The sequence below is a fragment of the Zingiber officinale genome, chromosome 1B (genome assembly GCF_018446385.1).
Source record: "Zingiber officinale cultivar Zhangliang chromosome 1B, Zo_v1.1, whole genome shotgun sequence".
NCBI lineage: Eukaryota > Viridiplantae > Streptophyta > Magnoliopsida > Zingiberales > Zingiberaceae > Zingiber > Zingiber officinale.
Genome location: NC_055986.1, coordinates 82,753,922 through 82,779,101, shown reverse-complemented (window position 1 = coordinate 82,779,101; position 25,180 = coordinate 82,753,922). Strand labels below are relative to the sequence as shown.

The following is a 25,180-nucleotide window of genomic DNA, read 5'->3' as shown; positions in this document are numbered from 1 at the left end:
CCAGTTAACGAACCTCCGGATGAACCAAGGTGAGAAGGTAGCGCAACTCCAAGCGAGAATCAAGGAGCTGATAACGCAACTAACGAACCTTGGAGAAGAGGTAACCAACCGGGATTCTATCTGATACGCGCTCAATGCCTTCCCAAGAACTCCAGAGTGGGCCTCCTTAGTAGATGCGTACTACATCTCTAAGGACCTCGAGGTAAGTACGTTAGAACAATTATTTTCGACTTTTGAACTTCACGAATCTCGAGTTTTAGAACCCAACGAAGCAGAGAAGACAAGTCAGAACATTGCCTTAAAGGCAAAGATGAACAATTCTGACTCCGAAGCCTAAGTCGACGAATCCGAAGCGGCACTACTGGTAAGACGCTTAAATAAGTTTTTCAGTTCTAATAAATTTAAATCGCAGAGGCATCATCAAAAGAAGAGGATGGTTCGTTGCTACAACTGCAACGAAGAAGGGCACATCAAGGAAGACTGCCCAAAATTGAAGAGAAAGGAGAAAGAAAAGGAAAAGCCAAAATACAAGAAACCAGAACCCTCCAAGTACAAGAATCTGAAGGCTACTTGGTCGGATTCGTCAACCTCTGAGTCGGACATCGAAGAATTCTCAGGGTTAGCGCTATTGGCGAACCATCAACCGGAAGAAGACTCAAGCTCAGAGATGAGCATCGATGAAGGGGGAGGAACATCAGAAGAAGAAAGCAGCAGTGAAGGGGGAGCGTCACCAGACCAGGTAAGTAAGGTACGCAATCTAACCCCAACTCAATCTTTCAAATTTATCAAGTCTCTTTCTAAAGAGTTAGATCAATTAGAAAAAGAGAATGCTGAACTAAAGTTGAACCTAGCAAGAGCATGCCCGTTAGAAATGTATGATCATCTAAAATCAGAAAATGAAATTTTAAAATTAGAAATTGAAAAATTGAAAAATGATGCATGCTTAAAGAAATTTCCAAAGTCAAAAATTAGAATTTATGGTAAATTAAATTGGTATATAAGGAAGCATCAAGGTCAACTTAGAAAAATACCAAGAAACTATGTACCCCCTAGATTTTTGAATAATCCTGTAGGAAGGAACCTCTATTGGGTTCCAAAATCTATGCTTAATTAATTTTTCAAAAATTAAAAGCTTAAAGTGAGAAAATTAAACATTGAAATTCTCTATGGAAGCTTTGTCTAAGGAAGTGGTTGTTGCTCCGATAACCAAGAAGGTCTAGTGCCTCGCCACGACCTGGAAGCCAAAATATTGAAAGAAAATGTTTAATTAACTTTCTGAAAAAACATTAAACAAGAATTAAAAAATGCTTTGAAAGTTTATCAAATATTTGTTAAATTAAACAAAAATTCCTTAGAAATTATTTAGGAAAATTTATTTTAACTTAGCATTTTTTTTTTTAAAAAAAATCATTTTTAACTTAGAAAATTTTCAAAAACCACTTAGAAAATTTTCAAAAATTTCAATCTTACTTCAAAATTCTTAAGACCCCATTTTTGCTGTGATCAAAGGCGGAGAGAAAAGTACAAGTTTAGGGGGAGTTAGATAAATTTAAAGTTTTTTTATTATTTTTATAAATGTTTAGGGGGAGTTAGAAAATTTTAAAATTTCCTTTATTTTTATAAAAAGTGTTGCAATTTTACTAATTGCAAAAATTATGTTTAACTTGTTAGTTTAGTAATTTTTCTTTAAAATTACTTTTTATGTCTATTTTAACCCTAACTTGAACTTGGGTTGATGCACATCAAAAAGAGGGAGATTGTTGGACCCCATGATAGTTTTGATGTGATCAACCAAGTTGGTTAGGTCCTGCTGTGTTTGAACCCCGTGTCTGAGTGTGCAGGAGCTTAGGAACACAAGAAGTCGAGCAGAAGACACAGCTAGCGAGAAGGACGGCACGGGAATGGAGCCGACGTGCTCGGTGTGTCCGAAGGACGAGAGAGCTGCGGAAGAGTACTCCGGTGGGCGTGAAGAGCGTGCACGACATTCGAGGGGTGTTATGCCGGGATGGAAGGCTGCTCGAGGAGAAGGCCGGAAATTGGGTTCGAGTGAGCCATATTCTTGTTGGCCGCAATCACCCAAAAGAACGGAGCATCGGAAGTTGAAAAAACCAAGCTGAAAAATGGAACTGCCAGCTTGGAGGCACCTCCATCATGAAGGCGCCTTCAACCTTGTTGAAGGCGCCTTCAACAGGTCTGTTTTGACCGTTTACGCTGCGGATAAAGTTTTATCCGCTGACCGAGCTGGAGGCGCCTTAAACCTTGTTGGAAGCGCCTTGGACCCTCGGGATAGAATTTCCAGGAGCTATAAAAAGGCCCCTGGAGCTAGGAATTCAACAACAACTCAAGCAATTAATATGTAAGCAATTCATAAGCAACTAGTGAGCTTCAAAAGTGTAAAAGGCTTCTCCGCCTTTAGAGAAGGAGATTTTTTTTACTGCGCTCTTTTCTACTGTCCTGGATTAACAACCTCCTTGGTTGTAACCAGGTTAAATCCCTGACTCTTTTCTGTTCCCATTTCTTTTTCTGTTTCATTAATTTTGTTACTGTTATTTTTTATTGATGATTTAAATCTGAGTTGACATCCGAGGAGGGTATAGTTTGTTTTTGTTTTCAGCAATTCACACCCCTCTTGCCGGTCTCCGCTGCACCAACAAGTGGTATCAGAGTCTGATCACCTCAGAAGTACTTACCGCCAACTGAAGTACTACGATCAAGACGATGGCCGGAGCGAACATCCATCCCCCGAAGTTCGACGGAGACTTCGCCACTTGGAAGCGCAAAATGGAGGTATTTTTTAAAACAGATTTTGATATTCTTATTACAATGAAATATGGTTTTGCAGCGCCGAAAGACAAAGAAGAAAACACATGGAGCAAGAAGGAGCAAGCCGATTTCGTCGCCAACGGAAAGGCAGAGTTCCACCTGCTCAGTGTGCTGCCGCCGCAGGAGGTAAATCGGATCGGAAGCTACGACTCAGCGAAAGATCTCTGGGAGAAATTCCTGGAGCTTCACGAAGGTACTTCCGAAGCGAAGCTAGCGAAGCGCGACATCCTTCAGAACCAGTTAACGAACCTCCGGATAAACCAAGGCGAGAAGGTAGCGCAACTCCAAGCGAGAATCAAGGAGCTGATAACGCAACTAACGAACCTTGGAGAAGAGGTAACCAACCGGGATTCTATCCGATACGCGCTCAATGCCTTCCCGAGAACTCCAGAGTGGGCCTCCTTAGTAGATGCGTACTACATCTCTAAGGACCTCGAGGTAAGTACGTTAGAACAATTATTTTCGACTTTTGAACTTCACGAATCTCGAGTTTTAGAACCCAACGAAGCAGAGAAGACAAGTCAGAACATTGCCTTAAAGGCAAAGATGAACAATTCTGACTCCGAAGCCTAAGTCGACGAATCCGAAGCGGCACTACTGGTAAGACGCTTAAATAAGTTTTTCAGTTCTAATAAATTTAAATCGCAGAGGCATCATCAAAAGAAGAGGATGGTTCGTTGCTACAACTGCAACGAAGAAGGGCACATCAAGGAAGACTGCCCAAAATTGAAGAGAAAGGAGAAAGAAAAGGAAAAGCCAAAATACAAGAAACCAGAACCCTCCAAGTACAAGAATCTGAAGGCTACTTGGTCAGATTCGTCAACTTCTGAGTCGGACATCGAAGAATTCTCAGGGTTAGCGCTATTGGAGAACCATCAACCAGAAGAAGACTCAAACTCAGAGATGAGCATCGATGAAGCGGGAGGAATATCAGAAGAAGAAAGTAGCAGTGAAGGGGGAGCGTCACCAGACCAGGTAAGTAAGGTACGCAATCTAACCCCAACTCAATCTTTCAAATTTATCAAGTCTCTTTCTAAAGAGTTAGATCAATTAGAAAAAGAGAATGCTGAACTAAAGTTGAACCTAGCAAGAGCATGCCCGTTAGAAATGTATGATCATCTAAAATCAGAAAATGAAATTTTAAAATTAGAAATTGAAAAATTGAAAAATGATGCATGCTTAAAGAAATTTCCAAAGTCAAAAATTAGAATTTATGGTAAATTAAATTGGTATATAAGGAAGCATCAAGGTCAACTTAGAAAAATACCAGAAACTATGTACCCCCTAGATTTTTGAATAATCCTGTAGGAAGGAACCTCTATTGGGTTCCAAAATCTATGCTTAATTAATTTTTCAAAAATTAAAAGCTTAAAGTGAGAAAATTAAACATTGAAATTCTCTATGGAAGCTTTGTCTAAGGAAGTGGTTGTTGCTCCGATAACCAAGAAGGTCTAGTGCCTCGCCACGACCTGGAAGCCAAAATATTGAAAGAAAATGTTTAATTAACTTTCTGAAAAAACATTAAACAAGAATTAAAAAATGCTTTGAAAGTTTATCAAATATTTGTTAAATTAAACAAAAATTCCTTAGAAATTATTTAGGAAAATTTATTTTAACTTAGCATTTTTTTTTTTAAAAAAAATCATTTTTAACTTAGAAAATTTTCAAAAACCACTTAGAAAATTTTCAAAAATTTCAATCTTACTTCAAAATTCTTAAGACCCCATTTTTGCTGTGATCAAAGGCGGAGAGAAAAGTACAAGTTTAGGGGGAGTTAGATAAATTTAAAGTTTTTTTATTATTTTTATAAATGTTTAGGGGGAGTTAGAAAATTTTAAAATTTCCTTTATTTTTATAAAAAGTGTTGCAATTTTACTAATTGCAAAAATTATGTTTAACTTGTTAGTTTAGTAATTTTTCTTTAAAATTACTTTTTATGTCTATTTTAACCCTAACTTGAACTTGGGTTGATGCACATCAAAAAGAGGGAGATTGTTGGACCCCATGATAGTTTTGATGTGATCAACCAAGTTGGTTAGGTCCTGCTGTGTTTGAACCCTGTGTCTGAGTGTGCAGGAGCTTAGGAACACAAGAAGTCGAGCAGAAGACACAGCTAGCGAGAAGGACGGCACGGGAATGGAGCCGACGTGCTCGGTGTGTCCGAAGGACGAGAGAGCTGCGGAAGAGTACTCCGGTGGGCGTGAAGAGCGTGCACGACATTCGAGGGGTGTTATGCCGGGATGGAAGGCTGCTCGAGGAGAAGGCCGGAAATTGGGTTCGAGTGAGCCATATTCTTGTTGGCCGCAATCACCCAAAAGAACGGAGCATCGGAAGTTGAAAAAACCAAGCTGAAAAATGGAACTGCCAGCTTGGAGGCACCTCCATCATGAAGGCGCCTTCAACCTTGTTGAAGGCGCCTTCAACAGGTCTGTTTTGACCGTTTACGCTGCGGATAAAGTTTTATCCGCTGACCGAGCTGGAGGCGCCTTAAACCTTGTTGGAAGCGCCTTGGACCCTCGGGATAGAATTTCCAGGAGCTATAAAAAGGCCCCTGGAGCTAGGAATTCAACAACAACTCAAGCAATCAATCTGTAAGCAATTCCTAAGCAACTAGTGAGCTTCAAAAGTGTAAAAGGCTTCTCCGCCTTCAGAGAAGGAGATTTTTTTCTGCGCTCTTTTCTACTGTCCTGGATTAACAACCTCCTTGGTTGTAACCAGGTTAAATCCCTGAGTCTTTTCTGTTCCTATTTCTTTTTCTGTTTCATTAATTTAGCTGTTGTTATTTTTTATTGCTGATTAATATTCTGAGTTGAAATCCGAGGAGGGTATAGTTTGTTTTTGTTTTCAGCAATTCACCCCCCTCTTGCCGGTCTCCGCTGCACCAACAAGTGTTGGACCCCATGATAGTTTTGATGTGATCAACCAAGTTGGTTATATCCTGCTGTGTTTGATCCTTGTGTGAGTGTGCAGGAGCTTAGGAACACAGGAAGTCGAGCGGAAGACGCAGCTAGCGCGAAGGACGGCACGGGAATGGAGCCGACGGGCTCGGTGCGTCCGAAGGACGAGAGAGATACGGAAGAGTACTCCGGTGGGCGTGAAGAGCGTGCGCGGCGTTCGAGGGACATTAAGCCGGGATGGAAGGCTGCTCGAGGAGAAGGCCGGGAATTAGGTTCGGGTGAGTCCTATTCCGGTTGGCCGCAATCACCCAAAAGAACGGAGCATCGGAAGCTAAAGAAACCAAGCTGAAAAATGGAGCTACCAGCTTGGAGGCGCCTCCAGCAGACTTGGAGGCGCCTTCAACAGGTCTGTTTTGATCGTTTGCGCTGCGAATAAAGTTTTATCCGCTGACCGAGCTGGAGGCGCCTTAAACCTTGTTGGAGGCACCTTGGACCCTCGGGATAGAATTTCCAGGAGCTATAAAAAGGCCCTTGGAGCTAGGAATTCAACAATAACTCAAGCAATCAATCTGTAAGCAATTCCTAAGCAACTAGTGAGCTTCAAAAGTGTAAAAAGCTTCTCCACCTTCAGAGAAGGAGATTTTTTTTACTGCGCTTTTTTCTACTGTCCTGGATTAACAACCTCCTTGGTTGTAACCTGGTTAAATCCCTGAGTCTTTTCTGTTCCTTTTTCTTTTTCTGTTTCATTAATTTAGTTGCTGTTATTTTTTATTGCTGATATAAATTCTGAGTTGAAATCCGAGGAGGGTATAGTTTGTTTTTATTTTCAGCAATTCACCCCCTCTTGCCGATCTCCGCTGCACCAACAAGTGGTATCAGAGCCTGATCGCCTCAGAAGGACTAACCGCCAACTAAAGCACTACGATCAAGACGATGGCCGGAGCGAACATCCATCCCCCGAAGTTCGACAGAGACTTCGCCACTTGGAAGCGCAAAATGGAGGTATTTTTTAAAACGGATTTTGATAATCTTATTACAATGAAATATGATTTTGCAGCGCCGAAAGACAAAGAAGAAAACACATGGAGCAAGAAGGAGCAAGCCGATTTCGTCGCCAATGGAAAGGCAGAGTTCAACCTGCTCAGTGTGCTGCCGCCGCAGGAGGTAAATCAGATCGGAAGCTACGATTCAGCGAAAGATCTCTGGGAGAAATTCCTGGAGCTTCACGAAGGTACTTCCGAAGCGAAGCTAGCGAAGCGCGACATTCTCCGGAACCAGTTAACGAACCTCCGGATGAACTAAGGCGAGAAGGTAGCGCAACTCCAGGCGAGAATCAAGGAGCTGATAACGCAACTAACGAACCTTGGAGAAGAGGTAACCAACCGAGATTCTATCCGATACGCGCTCAATGCCTTCCCGAGAACTCCAGAGTGGGCCTCCTTTGTAGATGTGTACTCCATCTCTAAGGACCTCGAGGTAAGTACGTTAGAACAATTATTTTTAACTTTTGAACTTCACGAATCTCAAGTTTCAGAACACAACGGAGTAGAGAAGAAAAGTCAGAACATTGCCTTAAAGGCAAAGATGAACTGTTCTGACTCCGAAGCCTCAGTCGACGAATCCGAAGCGGCACTACTGGTAAGACGCTTCAATAAGTTTTTTAGCACTAATAAATTTAAATCGCAGAGGCATCATCGAAAGAAGAGGACGGTTCGTTGCTACAACTGCAACGAAGAGGGACACATCAAAGATGACTGCCCAAAGCTAAAGAGAAAGGAGAAAGAAAGGGCAAAGCCAAAATACAAGAAACCCGAACCCTCCAAGCACAAGAATCTGAAGGCTACTTGGTCAGATTCGTCAACCTCTGAGTCGGACATCGAAGAATTCTCAGGGTTAGCGCTATTGGCGAACCATCAACCGGAAGAAGACTCAGGCTCAGAGATGAGCATCGATGAAGGGGGAGGAACATCAGAAGAAGAAAGCAGCAGTGAAGGGAGAGCGTCACCAGACCAGGTAAGTAAGGTACGCAATCTAACCCCAACTCAATCTTTCAAATTTATCAAGTCTCTTTCTAAAGAGTTAGATCAATTAGAAAAAGAGAATGCTAAACTAAAGTTGAACCTAGCAAGAGCATGCCCGTTAGAAATGTAAGATCATCTAAAATTAGAAAATGAAAATTTAAAATTAGAAATTGAAAAATTGAAAAATGATGCATGCTTAAAGAAATTTCCAAAGTAAAAAATTAGAATTTATGGTAAATTAAATTGGTATATAAGGAAGCATCATGGTCAACTTAGAAAAATACCAAGAAACTATGTACCCCCTAGATTTTTGAATAATCCTGTAGGAAGGAACCTCTATTGGGTTCCAAAATCTGTGCTTAATTAATTTTTCAAAAATTAAAAGCTTAAAGTGAGAAAATTAAACATTGAAATTCTCTATGGAAGCTTTGTCTAAGGAAGTGGTTGTTGCTCTAATAACCAAGAAGGCCTAGTGCCTCGCCACGACCTGAAATCTAAAATATTGAAAGAAAATGTTTAATTAACTTTCTGAAAGAACATTAAACAAGAATTAAAATATGCTTTGAAAGTTTATCAAATATTTGTTAAATTAAACAAAAATTCTTTAGAAATTTTTTTGGAAAATTTATTTTAACTTAGCATTTTTTTTTAAAAAAAATTATTTTTAAATTAGAAAATTTTGAAAAACCACTTAGAAAATTTTCAAAAACTTCAATCTCACTTGAAAATTCTTAAGACCCAATTTTTGTTGTGATCAAAGGGGGAGAGAAAAGTACAAGTTTAGGGGGAGTTAGATAAATTTAAAGTTTTTTTTATTATTTTTATAAATGTTTAAGGGGAGTTAGAAAAATTTAAAATTTCCTTTATTTTTATAAAAAGTGTATTTTACTAATTGCAAAAATTATGTTTAACTTGTTAGTTTAGTAATTTTTCTTTAAAATTACTTTTTATGTCTATTTTAACCCTAACTTGAACTTGGGTTGATGCACATAAAAAAGAGGGAGATTGTTGGACCCCATGGTAGTTTTGATGTGATCAACCAAGTTGGTTAGGTCCTGCTGTGTTTGATCCCTGTGTCTGAGTGTGCAGGAGCTTAGGAACACAGGAAGTCGAGCGGAAGACGCAGCTAGCGAGAAGGACGGCACGGGAATGGAGCCGACGTGCTCGGTGCGTCCGAAGGACGAGAGAGCTGCGGAAGAGTACTCTGGTGGGCGTGAAGAGCGTGCACGGCATTCGAGGGGCGTTATGCCGGGATGGAAGGCTGCTCGAGGAGAAGGCCGGGAATTGGGTTCGAGTGAGCCATATTCCGGTTGGCCGCAATCACCCAAAAGAACGGAGCATCGGAAGTTGAAAAAACCAAGCTGAAAAATGGAGCTGCCAGCTTGGAGGCGCCTCCATCATGAAGGCACCTTCAACCTTGTTGAAGACGCCTTCAACAGGTCTGTTTTGACTATTTGCGCTGCGGATAAAGTTTTATCCGCTGACCGAGCTGGAGGCTCCTTAAACCTTGTTGGAGGCACCTTGGACCCTCGGGATAGAATTTCCAAGAGCTATAAAAAGGCCCCTGGAGCTAGGAATTCAACAGCAACTCAAGCAATCAATCTGTAAGCAATTCCTAAGCAACTAGTGAGCTTCAAAAGTGTAAAAGGCTTCTCCGCCTTTAGATAAAGAGATTTTTTACTGCGCTCTTTTCTACTGTCCTGGATTAACAACCTCCTTGGTTGTAACCAGGTTAAATCCCTGAGTCTTTTCTGTTCCTATTTCTTTTTCTGTTTCATTAATTTAGTTGCTGTTATTTTTTATTGATGATTTAAATTCTGAGTTGAAATCCGAGGAGGGTATAGTTTGTTTTTGTTTTCAGTAATTCACCCCCTCTTGCCGGTCTGCGCTGCACAAACAAGTGTTGGAACCATGGTAGTTTTGATGTGATCAACCAAATTGGTTAGGTCCTGCTGTGTTTGATCCCTGTGTCTGAGTGTGCAGGAGCTTAGGAACATAGGAAGTCGAGCGGAAGACGCAGCTAGCGAGAAGGACGGCACGGGAATGGAGCTGACGGGCTCGGTGCGTCTGAAGGACGAGAGCGTTGCGGAAGAGTACTCCGGTGGGCGTGAAGAGTGTGCGCGGCGTTCGAGGGACGTTAAGCCGGGACGGAAGGCTGCTCGAGGAGAAGGCCGGGATTTGGGTTCGGGTGAGCCCTATTCTGGTTGGCCGTAATCACCCAAAAGAACGGAGCATCGGAAGCTGAAAAAACCAAGCTGAAAAATGGAGCTGCCAGCTTGGAGGCGCCTCCATCATGAAGGCGCCTTCGATCCTGTTGAAGGCGCCTCCATGATGAAGGCGCCTTCAACACTGTTGAAGGCGCCTCCATCATGAAGGCGCCTTCAACCGAGTTGAAGGCGCCTTCAACAGTTCTGTTTTGACCGTTTGCGCCGCGGATAAAGTTTTATCCGCTGACTGAGTTGGAGGCGCCTTAAACCTTTTTGGAGGCGCCTTGGACCCTTGGGATAGAATTTCCATGAGCTATAAAAAGGCCCCTGGAGCGAGGAATTCTACAACAACTCAAGCAATCAATCTGTAAGCAATTCCTAAGCAACTAGTGAGCTTCAAAAGTGTAAAAGGCTTCTCCGCCTTCAGAGAAGGAGATTTTTTTTACTGTGCTCTTTTCTACTGTCCTGGATTAACAACCTCCTTGGTTGTAACCAGGTTAAATACCTGAGTCTTGTCTTTTCCTATTTCTTTTTCTATATCATTAATTTAGTTGCTGTTATTTTTTATTGCTGATTTAAATTCTGAGTTGAAATCCGAGGAGGGTATAGTTTGTTTTTGTTTTCAGCAATTCACCCCCTCTTGCTGGTCTCCGCTGCACCAACAAGTGGTATCAGAACCTGATCGCCTCAAAAGGACTAACCGCCAACTGAAGCACTACGATCAAGACGATGGCCGGAGCGAACATCCATCCCCCGAAGTTCGACAGAGACTTCGCCACTTGGAAGCGCAAAATGGAGGTATTTTTTAAAACGGATTTTGATATTCTTATTACAATGAAATATAGTTTTGCAGCGCCGAAAGAAAAAGAAGAAAACACATGGAGCAAGAAGGAGCAAGCCGATTTCGTCGCCAACGGAAAGGCAGAGTTCCACCTGCTCAGTGTGCTGCCGCCGCAGGAGGTAAATCGGATCGGAAGCTACGACTCAGCGAAAGATCTCTGGGAGAAATTCCTGGAGCTTCACAAAGATACTTCCGAAGCGAAGCTAGCGAAACGCGAGATTCTTCGGAACCAGTTAACGAACCTCCGGATGAACTAAGGCGAGAAGGTAGCGCAACTCCAGGCGAGAATCAAGGAGCTGATAACGCAACTAACGAACCTTCGAGAAGAGGTAACCAACTGGGATTCTATCCGATACGCGCTCAATGCCTTCCCGAGAACACCAGAGTGAGCCTCCTTAGTAGATGCGTACTACATCTCTAAGGACCTCGAGGTAAGTACGTTAGAACAATTATTTTCAACTTTTGAACTTCACGAATCTCAAGTTTCAAAACCCAACGGAGCAGAGAAGACAAGTCAGAACATCGCCTTAAAGGTAAAGATGAACTGTTCCGACTCCGAAGCCTCATTCGTCGAATCCGAAGCGGCACTACTGGTAAGACGCTTCAATAAGTTTTTTAGTACTAATAAATTTAAATCGCAGAGGCATCATCGAAAGAAGAGGACGGTTCGCTGCTACAACTGCAACGAAGAGGGACACATCAAAGATGACTTCCCAAAGCTAAAGAGAAAGGAGAATGAAAGTGCAAAGCCAAAATACAAGAAACCAGAACCCTCCAAGCACAAGAATCTGAAGGCTACTTGGTCAGATTCGTCAACCTCTGAGTCGGACATCGAAGAATTCTCAGGGTTAGCGCTATTGGCGAACCATCAACCGGAAGAAGACTCAGGCTCAGAGATGAGCATCGATGAAGGGGGAGGAACATCAGAAGAAGAAAGCAGCAGTGAAGGGAGAGCGTCACCAGACCATGTAAGTAAGGTACGCAATCTAACCCCAACTCAATCTTTCAAATTTATCAAGTCTCTTTCTAAAGAGTTAGATCAATTAGAAAAAGAGAATGCTAAACTAAAGTTGAACCTAGCAAGAGCATGCCCGTTAGAAATGTAAGATCATCTAAAATTAGAAAATAAAAATTTAAAATTAGAAATTGAAAAATTGAAAAATGATGCATGCTTAAAGAAATTTCCAAAGTAAAAAATTAGAATTTATGGTAAATTAAATTGGTATATAAGGAAGCATCAAGGTCAACTTAGAAAAATACCAAGAAACTATGTACCCCCTAGATTTTTGAATAATCCTGTAGGAAGGAACCTCTATTGGGTTCCAAAATCTGTGCTTAATTAATTTTTCAAAAATTAAAAGCTTAAAGTGAGAAAATTAAACATTGAAATTCTCTATGGAAGCTTTGTCTAAAGAAGTGGTTGTTGCTCCAATAACCAAGAAGGCCTAGTACCTCGCCACGACCTGGAATCTAAAATATTGAAAGAAAATGTTTAATTAACTTTCTGAAAGAACATTAAACAAGAATTAAAAAATGCTTTGAAAGTTTATCAAATATTTGTTAAATTAAACAAAAATTCTTTAGAAATTTTTTTGGAAAATTTATTTTAAATTAGCATTTTTTTTTAAAAAAAATTATTTTTAACTTAGAAAATTTTCAAAAACCACTTAGAAAATTTTCAAAAACTTCAATCTCACTTGAAAATTCTTAAGACCCCATTTTTGTTGTGATCAAAGGGGGAGAGAAAAGTACAAGTTTAGGGGGAGTTAGATAAATTTAAAGTTTTTTTTATTATTTTTATAAATGTTTAAGGGGAGTTAGAAAATTTTAAAATTTCCTTTATTTTTATAAAAAGTGTATTTTACTAATTGCAAAAATTATGTTTAACTTGTTAGTTTAGTAATTTTTCTTTAAAATTACTTTTTATGTCTATTTTAACCCTAACTTGAACTTGGGTTGATGCACATCAAAAAGAGGGAGATTGTTGGACCCCATGGTAGTTTTGATGTGATCAACCAAGTTGGTTAGGTCCTGCTGTGTTTGATCTCTGTGTCTGAGTGTGCAGGAGCTTAGGAACACAGGAAGTCGAGCGGAAGACGCAGCTAGCGAGAAGGACGGCACGGGAATGGAGCCGACGTGCTCGGTGCGTCCGAAGGACGAGAGAGCTGCGGAAGAGTACTCCGGTGGGTGTGAAGAGCGTGCACGGCATTCGAGGGGCGTTATGCCGGGATGGAAGACTGCTCGAGGAGAAGGCCGGGAATTGGGTTCGAGTGAGCCATATTCCGGTTGGCCGCAATCACCCAAAAGAACGGAGCATCGGAAGTTGAAAAAACCAAGCTGAAAAATGGAGCTGCCAGCTTGGAGGCGCCTCCAACAGGCTTGGAGGCGCCTCCATCATGAAGGCGCCTTCAACCTTGTTGAAGACGCCTTCAACAGGTCTGTTTTGACTGTTTGCGCTGCGGATAAAGTTTTATCCGCTGACCGAGCTGGAGGCTCCTTAAACCTTGTTGGAGGCACCTTGGACCCTCGGGATAGAATTTCCAGGAGTTATAAAAAGGCCCCTGGAGCTAGGAATTCAACAGCAACTCAAGCAATCAATCTGTAAGCAATTCCTAAGCAACTAGTGAGCTTCAAAAGTGTAAAAGACTTCTCCGCCTTCAGATAAAGAGATTTTTTACTGCGCTCTTTTCTACTGTCCTGGATTAACAACCTCCTTGGTTGTAACCAGGTTAAATCCCTGAGTCTTTTCTGTTCCTATTTCTTTTTCTGTTTCATTAATTTAGTTGTTGTTATTTTTTATTGATGATTTAAATTCTGAGTTGAAATCCGAGGAGGGTATAGTTTGTTTTTGTTTTCAGCAATTCACCCCCTCTTGCCGGTCTCCGCTGCACCAACAAGTGTTGGAACCATGGTAGTTTTGATGTGATCAACCAAGTTGGTTAGGTCCTGCTGTGTTTGATCCCTGTGTCTGAGTGTACAGGAGCTTAGGAACACAGGAAGTCGAGCGGAAGACGCAGCTAGCGAGAAGGACGGCACGGGAATGGAGCCGACGGGCTCGGTGCGTCCGAAGGACGAGAGAGCTACGGAAGAGTACTCCGGTGGGCGTGAAGAGCGTGCGCGGCGTTCGAGGGACGTTAAGCCGGGACGGAAGGCTGCTCGAGGAGAAGGCCGGGAATTGGGTTCGGGTGAGCCCTATTCTGGTTGGCCGCAATCACCCAAAAGAACGGAGCATCGGAAGCTGAAAAAACCAAGCTGAAAAATGGAGCTGCCAGCTTGGAGGCACCTCCATCCTGAAGGTGCCTTCAACCCTGTTGAAGGCGCCTCCATCATGAAGGCGCCTTCAACAGTTCTGTTTTTACCGTTTGCGCTGCGGATAAAGTTTTATCCGCTGACCGAGTTGGAGGCGCCTTAAACCTTGTTGGAGGCGCCTTGGACCCTCGGGATAGAATTTCCAGGAGCTATAAAAAGGCCCCTGGAGCTAGGAGTTCAACAACAACTCAAGCAATCAATCTGTAAGCAATTCCTAAGCAACTAGTGAGCTTCAAAAGTGTTAAAGGCTTCTCCGCCTTCAGAGAAGGAGATTTTTTTTACTGCGCTCTTTTCTACTGTCCTGGATTAACAACCTCCTTGGTTGTAACTAGGTTAAATCCCTGAGTCTTTTCTGTTCCTATTTCTTTTTCTGTTTCATTAATTTAGTTGCTGTTATTTTTTATTGATGATTTAAATTCTGAGTTGAAATCCGAGGAGGGTATAGTTTGTTTTTGTTTTCAGCAATTCACCCCCCCCCTTGCCGGTCTCCGCTGCACCAACAACGCCTAAGATGAAATTGAACTATTGCCAACACAATGCTCTCTTTTTTACCAGAAGATATTTTATATTATGAACAAACTTTAAAGACCAAAATTGATTTTAACGAATTAGATGCAACTACTAAGTGAATTGGAGTGTACAAACATCTGACAGAAAACTAAATCTAAAATCTATCTACTCATAAGCAATTCGGATCACAGCTCCTAAAACCAAAGTCAAAGCCAAAGAAAAAATTGACATTGAGATCTAAGAGGATAGGTTCCAATCTTCCTTTGAAAAAAATGTAGAAACGATTTCTAATTTAGTCTTCCTCTCAGTGAGAAAAAATGTCAAACACCTTCGGCTTATGGAGTACCTATTCCTTTGTAAGTTGTATAAAGAGGCAAACCAACAAGATTAAAAAGAAGAAGAAGAGAAGAAGAAGAAAAGAAAATGTGGAGGGAAGAGACAGACTAGGGTTTCACTTTCACTTGTTGGTGGCGTACTCATAGAGGCGTCCGCAGTTGGAGAAGACGATGAGTGCGACCTCAGCCTCGCACAAGACGGACAACTCGTAAGCCTTCTTGAGGAGGTCATTGCGGCGCTTGCAGAAGGTAACCTGCCGGTTCGTCGTGTTCTCGATGAGCTTAATCTCAATCTTCCCTCGCCCCATCGATCGATCTCGCAATTAACCCACCGCTAGCTGCTTCAATCAATCAATCAATATAAGAGATCGAACTTTCTAACAAGCTCCGATCCAAGTGAAGAATTATATAAACTCAATTTATGCGAATTCGTATTCTCAACTCACCAATCTAGGGTTTGGAAAATAGAGGGCGGCCGCAGAGGTCGAGAGAGAGAGAGAGAGAGAGAGAGGAGAATGTTTGATCAGGACAGCGAAAAGTAGCAGCAACTACTTCTACAATTTGTAGCCTCTTCGATCCTCCTCTACCTCCCTCCCTATCTGCAAAGATGTATGTGACTGTAAAAAGCAGCACTTTTACTCGTCTTTCTTCGCATGGACTGATAAAATTCCGTTCTTACTTTTTCACTGCTTCACCGGAAACCTTGGCAGCGGCCGAATCCGGAGCTTTCTCTTCCTCCTCTTCATAGTCCAGGAGCTCCTTCTCGTAAACATCATTATCCTTGGCTTCCCCCATACTATCTCGAATCAAGAAAAAAAAAGATCAAGACAAGATAATATCAAAATATACAACGAAAACACATCAATCACACCAAAAAACTAAAAAAGAAAATGAAAAGAATCACCTTGGCAGAAGAAAACTGGAAAGTGGAGCTAGATAGAGTCTGCAAGAGAAACAAATTAGGAGAAAAATAGAAAGTAGGACGACGAGGGTTTTGAGAAAATATCCTAAATGGGAGACATCCGTGGAGGCTAGGGTTTGGAGGATGAATGGGAGGACTGGAGGAGAGGGGAAAGTTGGATAATAAAGGGTTGACGAAGCCAATCCAATGGAGGACTGGATGAGTGGCGAACGAGAGCAGCGTGATCTTAGCAGCCCGTGTGTTGATGCTATGTGGTTGGACGGAGAAGCAAGGGCGTCGTGTGTTGATCCTGATCGGGAGAGGAAGGGGCGTCGATCTAGGAAGGGGGAAGAGGGAGATGAGGTTGAGAGAGATGGTCGGAGGTTTAGGTTTAAGTTTAGGCGAGAGAGATGGTCGGAGGAAGGGGCGCGATATAGATTTAGGTTTGGAGGGAACTTCACAGTGTTGCAAATTTTGGCTGGTGGGAAAATTAAAATATTTTATTTTGGTTCATTAACACCGGGTTTTAAAAACTACTGTTAAAATCGGTGTCTATTAACGAAAAAAAGGGCGCTTATAGACATCGCCTAAAAAACCGATGTCTATGAGCGAAAATCTGCGCTCAGAGACACCGGTTTTTGAAAAAATCGGTGTAAAATACTTAAAGACATCGGTTTTTGCTTAAAACTGTTGTTGTTCCACTGATGTCTATGAGGGTTTTTGTTGTAGTGTACTTAAGTACCTAGATTTTAGGGTAACATATGTATGCTGTAAAAAAAGATAACCTAAGTTGCGCAGTAGGGAATCTGGCATCAGCAGATGGAGTATTGTTAGGTCCAGGGGCAACATGTCGTCTTTTCTTATTTTATACAAGCATATAAGTACAAATTGACAAATAAAATACATATAAACTAAGTATTGAAAAGATAAATTGAGTTACGATATACTTAAGAGGCATTTTTGAAGTTTGGAGACAAAGGATTTGAGAAATCGTGGGAGAGAACGATTTGAAGGCGCCTTATCAGGTCTAAAATCGCGACTAGGGCGCTGCTCTATTTGCTGGAAGAAGATGGATCGAAGGCTCCTTCAACATCAGGTTGAAGGTGCCTTCTATGCCTTATGGAAGGTGCCTTTAACCGACTGAAGATGCCTTCAGTCGGTTTGGGCCGGAATATTCCCGCCCTCCGGAGGGCACCCTTTTTTTAATTTTAATTTCATTTTTAAAGTAACATAATTTTTAAAGTAAATTTAAAATAATTTTTAAATAATTTTTTAATTTTATTTTTAAAGTAAAATAATTTTAAAATAATTTTCAAAAAAAATTAATTTTATTTTTATTTTTAAAGTAAAATAATTTTTAAATATTTTTTTTAATAGTTTGTAAAATAAAATATTTTTCAAAGTAATTTTAAAATAATTTTTAAGGAAAATTTTTAAATAATTTTAAAATAATTTTTAAGAAAATTTTAAAATAATTTTTAAAGAAAAATGATTTTTAAAGTAATTTCAATTTTGATTTAGGGTTTAATTAGATTGATATTGGTATTTGTTTTGATGTATTAAAATTTAATTTTGATCCTTATTCATCTCACCTGATCTATGTTTTCAATCAGGAAATCCTATAATTTTGTGAGATGAGTTAAGTTCAATTCTAGGATTTGGTTTACCTTTGTATTAGATTTAAGTTTAGCTTTGGGTTCACCAAATAGATATTGTTTGGAAAAACTTCTGGACTATGGTGAGTCACTTGGACATCATTAGAGTAACCATGCCTTTGAGGTTTTCCAAGTAGTCTTATCCACTAAACTTAGTACAAAACCTTGGTCTAACTAGTTAGGATCCGTAAGGGGTAGCTTCAGTTAGTTCCACTAAGTCAAATGCACCAAGTCGAAGTCATATCTTCCTAGACATGCATAGACAGAGTTTCCCTAAGTTACTATCATCCAAAATTTCACCAGTGCCATTGACCAAGTTAAACTTTTGTCCCTATTTAGGCTAGTCCTAATTATTCATCTGGGTAAGTTATTGATTTTTGGAGATGCCAACTAATTTAGAGTCTCCCCCTCAATTATTGAACATTTGGGTTTAAGTTTTGGGTTTACGTTGATTTGTTTTATAGTTATAGTATACTTGGTTATAGCTTGTGTTTATGTTGTATTCTTTTAAGTTAGGTTTAATTAACTTAAGGTTTTTCTTTTGATTTATATTTATTTTTGAAGTTTTAATTTTAGAATTTAAGGGAGAGTCAGTTGATTTGTTTTGATTTATGTGATAAATTTTATCTTTAGGTATATAATATTGATTGGGTCCTACTTGCGTGGTTAGACACGCTTTTGGAACCCAAGCCTTAATTTTATTTTTATTTTGGTTAACTAAAGAAATAAAGATTTTGTTGATTGAGCTGGACTTGTATCCGAGTCCGAACTTATTGTACATAACTCTTTGTGATCTAAGTATCATGTCAAGGTACTTAGATCTAGTTGTGAATTTTTGTAATAATTCTTTTAATTCAATTATTTCATTTTTCGGTCTAAAATTATCCTCCTCAAATTATGCAACTTGAGTTAGGATTTCAGCTTGAATTGGTTCAGTTGTTGAACTTGATTTTATTTGTTCTTTAAGTATTTGTTTTCTTGAGTTAGTTTAATTATTTTAGTTTAAGAAGAAGTTAATTTCTTATTTAAACATGAAATGATTTTAAAAAACTTTTTACTTAAATCAAAATATATCTCATTGGAACCTTCGGAAATGAGTGCAGACTCATGGCTTGACTCGAGTTCGGAGCCGTTTTCTGATTCACTCTCTGATTTTGGTCCGTACACCATCAGTGCGAGGTAGTTATTGTGTCTTGGCTCGTTGTTGTCTGATTCCTCTGAGGTTGATTCATCCCAAGTCGCCTTTAGAGCTTTTTTCTTCTTGAGTCTTGGGCAGTCGATCTTGTAGTGCCCCTTCTTGTTGCATCCAAAGCATGTCACGTTCTTGTTGTTCTAGTTGGAGGTGGAGTTGATCTTCTGCAGATCCTTGTTGGTGAAGTTCTTCTTTCTCCTGGTGAACATTTTCCTTACCAAGTTCACCAGGTATTCTTCATCGTCTGACTCTGGGTTAGACTCAACTTCAAGTTCCAGCTTGGTCCTGGATTTTTCTTTCGACGTTCTTGCAATAAGAGCAATACCTTTCTCGGTTTTAACATTAGTAGATCCCGGTTCTCTATCTAGTGGCCGATGGTGTGAAGTCCATTGAGGATATCTTTTATCCTTGCGTGCAGTTGATTGGCAGTCTCACCTTCCTGTATTTTGTTATTAAATAATTTATTTAGATATAAGTCTCTTTTCATTACCACTACAACATAAATGTTAAAAGACAACACCCCTACGACAACGGTTTTAAGAGAAAGTGTTGCGTATTTTCTCAAAGGCAACGGTTGTTGCTAAAACCGTTGTCTTTGAACTCCCATTAAATATAAAAGACAACGGTTTTGGGAAAACTGTTGTCATTGAGCGATTTCTTTTTGAAATCAACAACACTTGTTACAACGGTTTTCTAAATCCGTTGTCGTTAAGCGCTTTTTTAGCGGCTACAACAACAGTTTTGAAAAAAATGTTGTAATCACTTTGGTCATTTTCCCCCTCGCTGTTTTGCTTTCCCTCGCTATTTTCTTTTTGCCGCCGTGTTTTCCCCTTTGTGTTTCTGAACCTAAGCCATTTTTCTTTCCCTCTCCTCATACAATCTCTCCACATCTCCGCTGGATCTTTCTCCACGACGGTATGATCGACGAAGCGTACAAGAAGGCCAAGGTTCAGCAGAGTCCTGCGTGCAGGGCACTGGTATCGAGGTTAGAGCACGCGGTGATGGGTGAGTATAATGGCGGCAGGAGGTCGTATCGGACCCGCGCCTGGATCGGTGACCGGTACCGTGAGATCTCAATCGAACTCGGGGCGAAGGAGAGGGGGAAAGAAATGTGGATGTCGGTGGAGATCGACGGCAAGCGGCTCTTGTTCGTGAGGCGTCTCCGGTGGAAGTTCGGGGGGAACGAGAGATTGGAGCTCGACGGAGGCTGGATTCATTTCTCCTAGGATCTCCGCAACTGGTTCTTCTAGTCTAAGGACCACAAACCAATACCGTCAGCCGCCGGCGCCCGCGACTCTGCCTCGGAAGAGCTAGGGCACGCCGTGTTTCTGCTTCAGTTCGAGGGCTCGCAGAAATCAAGTCCTCAGAGAGAGGATAATTTTACCAGAAGTTCAATCTTCAGAAATTGGGTGCCCGAGAGATACAATTAAAAATGGGGCTCATTAATTGGAGCTGGAGTGGAAGTGGAGTTGTCGGTGAGCATAGAAGGCGAGGGAGGAAGAGCAGCACGCAGAAATCCAGCTACTCCTCTTCAGCTTCGTCGGCCTCGTCAGCTAACACTTGGTCGGTGATGGAATGGGTGAGCCCAGAGGAAGTGGATCTGCGGCGAGTGCAGGGCTTCTCCCTACTTGTCTACGCCTGGAAGAATTGATCCACTAGAGAACAATTTGGGGTAAGCATTTCACCTCTCTTCCTTTCTTTCGAGTAATTTGCAGTTCATACTTATTTTTCTAAATTGTCTGAACGGGTTCAATCTTTTGCTTTCGAGAATGTATGCCTGAGTCTATTGCGATATATTTCACTATCTATGTATGCTGAGATCTAGACATCTAGTATTCGATAAAAAAAAAGAAGTTTTTTCTCAATAGTCTACTGAACACATTTCCATGGCTGCTTACAAATTTCTCTACTTTTATGACATCCTTCAAGTTTGTCTGCATTAAGTAGTAACATTATTTTGCTTGAATGGAAGGTTTCTTTTCAAAAAGATGAAAAAAGAAAACAAAGTCGATAAGTTCAGATTTATGGATCCACAAACCCTTCCAGTAATGTCATATGTATCCAAACTTGACAAAAATGAAAAGACTGAATACTTGAATAGCTGGGCAAGTGTTTTGGCTGATAGGCTAAGTGGTGCAACAAAAAATCAACTAGTTTTGGCACCTCACAATGTTGGGTAAATAAATATTACAATTTCATTTTTAATTGATTTATTTCAACAATTCTGTTGAATTTATGCATTTACTATCTGTTTTGTGCATAGTTGTCATTGGATTTTGACTGTCTCGACCCTTATGTGGAGATGGTTTATTTGTTCGATTCATTTAATCGTCGCAATCATTATGAGGACTGGAAATATGTAGTGGATATGTGAGTACATATTTGTTTTTTAATTAAGCATTTAATTTAATTTGTTACTCATATGTCAACTCTTGTTGTACAAAGGAGCTTGAAATTGTTCAATTCGAACAAGCAAAGGAAAGGGAAAAAGAAGCCTATGTGGGAAGTCGTAAAGGTTTGTATATTATATATACACACATATGTTTACTTGTGATTAATTTAAAAATATTTAACTATGCATTATTCATTGATAATTTTTTGTTAACATTGGGTCCTCGACAACCTTATGCTAAACAATGTGGGTTTTATATGATGAAATTTATGAGAGAAATTATTGAAGGAAATGCTACCGGCGAGAAGGATTCACTTAGCTCAATGGTAATATTTGACATATTCTCAATTTTCTCAAATAATTTCTTTTACTTGACTTTGCTTCTTCGTTACTGATTTTTTTTTACTAATATAACCTGGGTTTGTTAACCGTTCATGAAAAAAATTAACTCCAACGAAGAAATTGACGAAGTGTGATCCGAATGTGTGGATTGCATACTAGACTATATTCATTATTAGGTATAAATTACTAGACTTCAAAAGATGGTTGAACACTTTGTTTGTGACTCCATGACTTATTGATTTTGATTCCTTAGTGCCAATAATTTGTTTGTTCATAGCTAGCTATCTCCTTTGCTCAATACTTCATTCTTGCATTTCTACCATGAGCAGAATTAGCTGACATTTCTTTTATTTATTGTCTCTCTTTGTTCTCATCTTTTGCTTGATATGTCAATATTTAATATATATCCATGTGTTATCTTGCTGATTAAACATTTTGTGAATTTAGATATAGGTAAAGTCGTGGTGTCCTTATAATTTTGTTTGGCAACCATGTGTTATCTATGGTCAGGACTTCTACTTCCTTTTCCTAAAAAATGGTTGTCAAACATGCGTCGAACAGTGTTTCTTGGTATGTTTCTTTGTGGTCCAAAATTAATAATGGTTGGGTTGTGTGAGTAGCTTATTTAGTTGTTTCCGAATTATGCAAGGACTGACAATGTGGAAGTTATCTCTTTGTGAATTGTTAGATGATGATCTTTTGTATCTTATGAGTTGCTCTACAAATTTCTTGTTTGTTCCCTCCTTATGGTTTTCATCTATACGCCATGACTCAATCTTGTTTTTCCTCCTATCTCACAGTCTCCATATATACATCTTTAACGTTTTACCTAGCATTTTTCTACCATCCAAGGAATATCTGATATATGTTGGGATGCCCTAAATTCTGTACCTGTGTTTGTTTTATTTGCTAGTTTAATTTCCTTGTCTAATCCTATAATTTATTATTATTTTTTTTACAATTGCATTTAAATTTTTACTATGTTGAACTACATACTTTGTTGATGACTCCTTGAGCATAATACTACTGTGGTAGAAGTACATTGGAAATTCATTGTTGATGACAAATTTTTATTTCCTACTTCCATCTTGTTGGACCTTGCAAGTATCATCGCGAATGACAATTATGATGCTTCATCAAGCTCAACTATGTTAATCTATATGCATGTTAGTGATTGCTTGAGAATGAAATGAAGAGCTTGTAAAGGCATTTCGTGTATGATCCATAGTATATTGATATAGAAAACATCTATATACTGTAGTTTGATTTCTTAATAGTTCGCTCTATATACTGCATGTTAGTTTGCTCAAACGAGTGACAAGGAGGTATAATTCTCAAGGAAGAAAAGATCATTCCTTCTTTTGTGTTGAGTATAATGGAATTTTGTCCTGCGTGAATGGATGTTGCCGACTGTTTCTTGATACACACTGATTTGTATCATTTTGTTTGACTTGTGTAGCATGAAACAACACCTAATATCTGTTTTATCTTGTATTGCTTGTTTTCCAGGAATTCGTGTTGTCATGTAGACTATAATCTGGAATTCTGGAATTCTGGAATTTGATAAGTTTTGTTAAATTTTTCTCTTGCAGGTCGGGCAATTCGTGAGGCTTGAGTTTTTTTGATGCAAGAAGTGAGCTTTGTTAGGATGTAGCTTGCCTTGCTAATTTGTAAATTAAAAGTCATATGGAGAGCATCAAATGGAAAACATGTGATTTAAGTTATATGGAGAACAGTAAAGGAAAACGTGTGTATTTTGATGAGTAACAACTCATTTTGTATATTTTTGTATATGTCTGGCTACAAGATGAATTATATATGGATGTTTATTTTGGATTTAATGTAGTAAATATTTAGTTTTGTATTGGTGGTTTGCTTATATTAAAATAAGATTGGTGCTTGGTATTAATGAACATTAAAGACAACAATTATGAATTTTTTTGTAAAAAGTGATAAAAGACAACGGTTTTATCCGTTATAAAATATATTAAAATTATATACCACAGCAGTTTAAAACTATTGTAAAAAAAAAGCAAAATGAATAAATATTATCTACCACAACGGTTTATATCTGTTGTAAAAAGAGTCTACCACAATGGTTTATTTCTGTTGTTGAAATTATCTACCACAACAGTTTTAAAACGTTGTCGTATCCTTCGTAAACAAATTTTGAGCATATAAACAACAACGGATAAAAACCGTTGTCAAATGTCTACAAAGACAACGGATTCAAAACCGTTGTTGTAGGGCAATACATTCTACAACGTCCTTAGTTACAACGGTTTTTTGACCCTACGACAATGGATATTATCCGTTATCGTATGCAATTTTTGTTGTAGTATACCTTTGCATCATTGGTCCCCTCGTGTAGTTCTATGAGTTTGTCTCATAGCTCTTTGGCGTTTTGGTAAGGTTCAATGTGGTTCAGCAGTTCTTTTGTTAGCCCACACTGGATTGTGGTGAGGGTCTTGGATTAGCAGAGTTTGAGATATAAAAAAAATATAAAAGAACTTGAGAGGTATTGCACCAACTTCAAGTTAAAATTGAACGAAAAAATTATCTAAATAGGTAAAGTTTTACCAATTCAAACAGAATGCGAAAAATAAAAAAGTCTAAAAATGATTCCCCTAGCTTGATTGGTGGTTGCACCAATTTAGAGCAAAACCTCGCTCTGATACCACTTATTGGATTGATGCACACGTGAGAGGGGATGAATCACATGATTTTCAAAAACTCATCTTTTCTTTTTGAAATTTAAAGTACGCAGTAGAAAAAGAAATAAGAAAGCAAGAACCAAGAACACAAGAAAACACAGTCGGTTTACTTGGTTCAGAGCCTTCGGTGACTCCTACTCCAAGACCTAGGTCTCGTGAACCTATCGATGGGTAATCCACTAAAAGTCTTTTCCGGTACCTCAAGAAGAGGCAATCAAATACAAGAATAGGGATAGTGTAACAGCATACACTTCCCTTTTAAAGCAGTAGAATTAAGAGTACAATACTAATAAAAGGTTACCAACAAATTGGAGAGATCGGTGTATTGTTGTCGGTCTACCAGAGAAGATTCAGACGTCTTGGAAGCATAGCTCGAAGGCAGACAGACTTTTTTAGAGTGGCAGCAGGAAGCAGGAGCAGTCGGAGGCCCAATCAAATGTGTAGTAGCTCGTATATGTGTTATGTATTGAAGCCTTCTCGAGACCCACTTATATAAGGCATGGAAGGCGCCTTCTATAGCAGATGAAGTGCCTTCAACCTGGCAAATTCGATTCCAAAGAGCCCGACACTTATCCGCAGTGAAGTCAAAATTCCATTCTGTGGAAGGCGCCTTCCATAGGCATAGAAGGTGTCTTCTATGAACAGTACGAAGGTGTCACTGCTTGAAGGCGCCTTCGGACACTGTTCATTCGAAGGAAAATTTGCTCCTTTTTTCTTGCAAAACAACATTAGTTCAAATAACCTGCAAAACAAGTATTAGGACACTAACAATTAATAATAAAGAGTAGTAATTAGTTCCTGTCCTCCCAGGACTAGGAACTAGTCACGGTCTCAGTTTAGGGATCCTAAATGGACCTAAACTGAACCGACGGCTACTGTCCTCTCAACCAGGATGCGTCCTCACTTAGTTACTCTCCTCCAGTGACTTACCTTTACTTACCACTTTGCCAGACATCTGGTCAGCCCATCTACCTATTTGGACTTCATGTCAGCTAGCCGGTCAGCCCATTGACCTAGCTAGTCTTCTCGTCATATATCTGG

The 25,180-nt window shown here is 39.7% G+C and overlaps 1 long non-coding RNA gene across 1 annotated transcript; it reads left to right on the top strand.

The window, feature by feature from the left end:
• Window positions 1-19,628: 19,628 nt before the first annotated feature.
• Window positions 19,629-21,883, top strand: LOC121975104. The gene is made up of 3 exons (XR_006110266.1): window positions 19,629-20,363; window positions 20,955-21,061; window positions 21,137-21,883. It is a non-coding gene; the product is annotated as an uncharacterized LOC121975104 (long non-coding RNA).
• The last annotated feature ends 3,297 nt before the right edge of the window (window positions 21,884-25,180 follow it).